This window comes from Humulus lupulus, chromosome 9, assembly GCF_963169125.1.
Source record: "Humulus lupulus chromosome 9, drHumLupu1.1, whole genome shotgun sequence".
Classification (NCBI taxonomy): domain Eukaryota; kingdom Viridiplantae; phylum Streptophyta; class Magnoliopsida; order Rosales; family Cannabaceae; genus Humulus; species Humulus lupulus.
Window position 1 is genome coordinate 149,296,307 of NC_084801.1, and position 6,481 is coordinate 149,302,787.

The 6,481-nt window shown below is 30.4% G+C and overlaps 1 long non-coding RNA gene across 2 annotated transcripts; it reads left to right on the plus strand.

Moving 5' to 3' along the window:
* The first annotated feature begins 110 nt into the window (after window positions 1-110).
* On the plus strand, window positions 111-1,960 carry LOC133802143 (uncharacterized). 2 transcript variants are annotated; one of them, XR_009877163.1, is made up of 3 exons: window positions 111-357; window positions 1,073-1,144; window positions 1,663-1,960. It is a non-coding gene; the product is annotated as an uncharacterized LOC133802143 (long non-coding RNA). The 2 variants fall into 2 exon arrangements; XR_009877164.1 differs by lacking the exon at window positions 111-357 and adding an exon at window positions 451-544.
* Window positions 1,961-6,481: the final 4,521 nt, after the last annotated feature.

Consider the following 6,481-nt stretch of genomic DNA (forward strand, 5'->3'; position numbering starts at 1 on the left):
GAGTCATTTGAGGATTAGTTAAATTAGAGGGGCAGCTTGGTCTTTTGTAAAAGTAATATACTCATAAATTTAGGAAAACAAAAGAGAAGAAACTAGAAACTAAAGGAACTCTCAGCTCACCCTCTCTCACCTCACGTACACCCTTTCTTTCACTCTCTTTTGTGAAACATTGAAGCTGTAAATTGGAGAAAGAAACAAAGGCAACAGAATAAGCATTCTCTATTTTTCTCTCTTTCCCTTATCCCTCTCTCTCTCTTGAGGTTTTTGCCATTTTTGGAAGAGGAAAACTTGGGAATGGAAGCTTAGAGTGTAGAATCAAGCAAGGATCAACTTGGGACCCATTGAGCAGCCATCAAGGTAACGAATTCAAACTTCAACCTCTGGAATTTCTGAGTTCTTATTTTATTTTTAAGGTGTTTTGGGCTTGAGACTTTGAGTCTGGGTTTTAGGGAAAAAGGTTTGTTTTTGATGGTTGCTGGAGGGAAAGGAAGAATTGGTGGTTGTTAAGGACCATCCAGAGGCTAGGGTCGAATTTCTCTTTGAGGTAATGATTTCTAGTCTTTGAATGTTCTGGGTTTTCTGGGTTTCTGGTTTTAGATGGTGTTCTTGAGCTTTAGAGCTCAAGTTTGATTTTTGGTGTTTGATGAAGTTGTTTGTCAAGGTTTGGTGTTATGTGGGTGTTTTGGTTGAGCTATAGTGTATTGTAGGTTCAATTTTGAGTTTAGTTGAGGTTTGGAGTGGATTTTTGGAGCTTTGGCTCGGGGAGGTTCGAAGAAAGAAAGCCCAGAAATTTGCATTTCTGGTACTAGTGTTGTAGCGCTAGGTTGTGTTTTCTAGGGGGTTTTGGGTTTCCGCCTATAGCGCTGTAGTGCCCACCTTGTGGCGCTGTAGCGCTCCTCAGCCTCCTGAAGTCAGTTTTTGGGTATTTTCTTAGGGTTTTCGCTTGGGGGCTCGGGGGACGAGTTCACCACCTCGTTTGGTGGAACTTGGGGTTCCGAGAGCGCGAGTTTGGTCTCGGGATTGTCCTTTGGAATTCAAACTCATTGAAGTATCATTTATGGATTGTGGCTAGGTGTACGCCAAGGCTCGGAGTGGGATCGTGCTCGAGGAGCGTTCGTAGTAACTAAAGCACTCGAAATTAAAGGTAAGAAAACTGCACCCGGTTATGTGGCTATGTTGGGACTAAGAGTTCCCTATACTTGTATTCAATGTCATATGATGGTATTATTCCATGTGGACATGAGATAAACGACCTAAGAGTGCTGGGATTAATATTGGCACACAGGACGCAGCTCGACCACTGGTAGCTGAGGTTAATTAAATAATCACTGAGCTTGGCCTAAGCAAGCCAGTCAGTGGGTTGAACACTGGGCTTGGCCTAAGTGAGCCGAAGACAGTGGGTTAAACAGAGGGTGCGGCCTATGGACGTCAACCCTAGTTATTGTATGATATGTCTATTGTTGTTAATTTGATGAATATGATAGGCTGAGTACCTGGATAATAGATTGTTGATTTGTCAATTGCTATCACTGATTATGTGAATGTTATGGACTGCTGATTATCTGGTTATGCTTTATGAATTATTTGGTTATTGATATTGATCATGCTATGATGTTATGGTTTTCTTGTTGGGTCTCGGCTCATGGGTGCTACGTGGTGCAGGTAAAGGCAAGGGTATGATGGTTCAACCATGTGTTGGAGAGCTCTGGGGGCGAGGTGTACATTGTCAGCTGCTCGGCCGCCACAGTCGAGGGATTATACAGGGACGGAAAACCTAAAAAGTGTATTTTTCCATTAGAGTGGCTTTGTTTATTTATAACACTTGGAAATCTTGTAAATATGTCTTCTAAACCATGTTTTAGGATCCCATGTACTAAACATTTATTTTAATAGAAATTATCTGTTTATGACTGAAATCTTTTAAACCTAACCTGTTTATGGCTTAGGTTCATATTTGTATTTAAATGACTTGGTTAGCAAGTCTTGCACTGTTTTAAACACACAGTGTAACGGTCTTGGTTATCCAGGACGTTACAGTTTATATCATTATCATATTGTATATTTTGATAAGACTTGTATATATATGAGTTGCTATTTCACCATTGTGATTGTATGAGATGGTTTAATAACTTATTATCATAAATATGGTTATATTTATATATGTGTTAATATATCTCACATGATTGATATTGATTTCACTATAGTATTTATTTTATAATTATGTTTCCATTAGAAATTGTAAACTCCCATGGCATATTGAGAAGAAAAAAATTATTTATTATAGATCCTTAATAAGATCTTGCATATATCTATCCTGAATATATATCCGGAAGATTATGCAAATTGAAAATGATATTCATCATTATAATTATTTATTAAGGTATATGTGTTCTTTGACAATATTGAAAAAGAAATATAATTGCTAAAGAATTGTGATATTTTAGCAAAATTCCCTGAAGTGAATATTTCACATATTTGTCAATTATATGAAATTTAAGAACACAATTAAAAAAATATTGAAATGTATTATGATTGATGCAGTTGGTGACAGATTTTTCAAGTCCCAAAAGTTTTAAGAAAATTGCATCAAAACATTAAAATATGAAATAATGATAAATAAGATTGAAAAACAAATACGAAGAGAATAAACTAATTCAGGTGTAACTACCTTTGATATCAACTTGGATGTGTGTTTATTGTACAATAAAGAAGTTAACATGTATATCAATTTTGTTGTACATTTAAATATTATTCCCTGAAGAGAATGATAGAAAGTAAATTTCATTTTAAAGAGTATGGATATTATTAGTCATGCTATTATATATGCAATATTTCTTTCCAGAAGCAAGTATGGTATTTTCAATGTTATTCCTTGAAGTTAATGATTCGTTACTTATGTCAATTATTCATTCCACATTCCTAAAAGTGAATATCTAATTATTAGTATTATAGTGAACTTTGTCGTCGATCAAAATGTAATTTATAATTACATTCCTCAAAGTGTTATAAAGTCAAAAAGATTATTTGAAAATGTTCTTGATGAAACCTGAACACAATTGCTAGCTAAAGTTAAACATATTTTATATACCAGTTGTACAATTTCTATATAATTGTGAATGTGGCCAAAAATGACTTATTATATGTACCGTTTGTACATTTAATTATATAATATATCAAGTCATAAGAATAAGGAATGATTTATTTCATTAATAAATTTGACCACTTGTTCGAAAAAAATGAGAAAGAAAAGTAAGTGATATATTCATATTATGATTATACTTATTTCGCTACAACAAACATGATTATTATCATTGTGTATTAACTTGAATAAATAATGAAGTTGTTTATATTTGAAAAATAATTGTGCTTTTAAGCAAGCATACCATTTGATAGAGAAAATTGTTAAATATAATGTTGTTGAACATAATATATTACAAAAATCAAATGGAGAAATCTGATTCATGAAGAATCAATGCTATTATATATTTTGAAGGATGTTAAAATTATTTCATTCTCTAGTGTATAAACAAAAATGAAACTTTTATAGTGGTTATGTATATGTTGAAAATTTTAGTGAAATACAAAGTATAGTGAACCTGAAGTTCATTAATTCATTGATCAATCATCTGCAATAAAATGTATAAATTTCCCTAAATTTAGATGAAGAATCAGAAGATTCTTTTTAATTCTTATATGGTGCTCAAGAAAATATGTATATATATATATATTTTTTTTTTTTGTATATGGGAAGTGAAAAAAATTTGAATATCTTGCATTTTTAAAAGAAAAATATATATTTTTCAACTAGTTTTCAGATGTTTTGTTTATAAATATTTTAACTTGTGCAATTTTATTGTTAAATTTTTTACTACATATATATCATTTATAAAAGTGTCACTCATTAGAATGTTAGTGCATTCATTTCTCAAATTTTTCATAATTATTTATAATTTGAAATTTTTATATCTTCTGAAAATTATTGTTTCTATGTAAATTATTTTGATATATAGTTATTTATTTTGTTCAAGATGTACGAGAAAAAATTATGTTATTTCGATAATGAGTGTTTAATTATATTATCCTTGCATTCTTGAATCATTATTGGATTTTTATTGCATAATTTTTTATCGATGTGATAAGATTGTATGATCATGAACTTACAAGAATTATAAGCTTGTATATTTTCAACTATACATATGTATATGACTCATTCTTGAAAATGAAATAAGTTCATAATCGTGATTTATTGAACCAGAAGTTCAATGACCCAATAATATATATGAGTTTAAAATCCCTACAGGTTAAATTATTTCTTAAAAAAAATATTCCCTCGATCAGGGGGAGAGAAATGCAGTTGGATCGATAAATATTTTGAAAAATGATTATTGCACAACATAAGAACTAGAAGTTCAAAATGATAAAATCATACATATATGTATGCCAACTGCAAATCAATATTATTTAAATTGAGTAAGAATGAGTCTAATAACACTTGAAGCGTAAGTAAACAAAGTAGAAATTATGAAAACAAATATTCATTTGGTTCGTCCTGAAGATGTTGTAAGTAAGATGCACTCATGAAGATACATTAATGTTATAAAGTATTGATAATTTGAGCATTAAATTAAAATGGTGCTCCAGAAGAGACTCCCTAAAGAAGTTATAGACATAACAAAGTTGATAATAATTAAAGCCCTTGAAGTGGTTATATAGGTACCTATAAATTATATACATGTTTGACAAGGATGTTGAAAATAATGAGATCCCTTTAAGTTATGTCAATATGGGAGGAAATTATCATATTATGAATTATTGTCGACAATACAAAATATTTGCATATGCAATAAACTAATATGAGATAACAAGGATCATGATATTAAATGAGTCAAGAATTATCGATGTATATATAATTTTGGCCAAGATTATATGACGCAATCCAGGCTGTATAAATTTACTCACATAAAGTGAAGTAAAACGTGTAGGGGTACAAATAAATATTTGTACAAGAAAAGGTAATTCTAATGAGAATTTTGTATATTTGTACACAAATGAATTATTGTACAAAATTTGCATAGACAAGAGAATGATTAAATAAAAGCATATACATATTGTTATGAGAAAATATAATCAAGATTTGATGATAGCCTGGAGTATATATGAGAATTGATATGTGTCATATAAACGTTGCAATACAAATTATTTATTTGGAGTTCCTAGTAATATGAGAATTTAAAATATGCCTTACCGGAAAAATTCCAGAAGAATTTAACATGTCTTAAGAGATATAAATTCAAAGTTGCGCGCATTATACAATAAAGATGTTTGTCTGGATTAAAGACATGTAGGTGAATAATTATTTGAAATTACAAGTATGATTGTCTATATAATGTGAATCTGTAAATAATACATTGTAAAAGGCTCTTGAAGAGCTTCTGATTATTTTATAAATTATTGAAGAATGATTTCTTATTTCATATTGTAGATTGAAAATTATTAAATATATTCTTTGTTATAGATTAAATTATGAGTAGAGAAGTCGCGAAGAACTTTGTATGCATAAAGAATCATAGTGTATATGATCATATGATGTAAAAATTAAAGAACATGTAATGAGAATGCAACGAATATATGGTCTCGAAGTACCATCTTTATTGCAAATAAAAATTGATATTATCGAAGATATTCATTCATGTGATCATATTTAAATTTCAAATTTTGGATTGAACATAGTTATGGATAATGAATATCCAGAAATATGATGGATATTATAACATTTTTTATATGATATGATAATGAACAAGGTTATATACATGATTGACTTAATATGTTGGATAAATATTCATATTTCATTCTACACATATGCTCTAGAAGAGTTATAGTAAATTTGTGATCATAGAAAATTTATGGTGATTTATATTATGATGAAAATCATATGAGATATTTGATCGCGAAAGTTACCTTGAATATATGCATGAGAGGGAGATATATACGTGTTGCACTCTTTTTCCCTTAGTTCAGGTTTTGTCCCACTGAGTTTTCCTGACAAGGTTTTTAACGAGGCAACTTTAAATCATGTTGAGATACTTGCAATTCATGAGGCAAGAGAAAAATGTGTGATTGAGATCAACGAAACAACATATTTGAGGAACATGTAGATTATCACCCGATAAAGAAATACTAACAATTCTCTATAAAGATAATGAAGCATGCATTGCTCAACTAAAATGATAATACCTTAAAAAAGATAAATCTAAATACATTTCACCGCAGTTCTTCTTCACACATGATCTTCAAAAGAGTGGTGATTTGATATACGTCAAATTCGATCAAGCGACATTCTAGCATACTTATTTACAAAGTCAATTCAAACATCAACATTCAAGAAGATGGTACATAAAAATAGAATGCGTCGATTTAAGGATCGAAATGAGAGGGAGTAAATATACACTGCACTCTTTCTCCCTTAGCCGAGTTTTTTTCC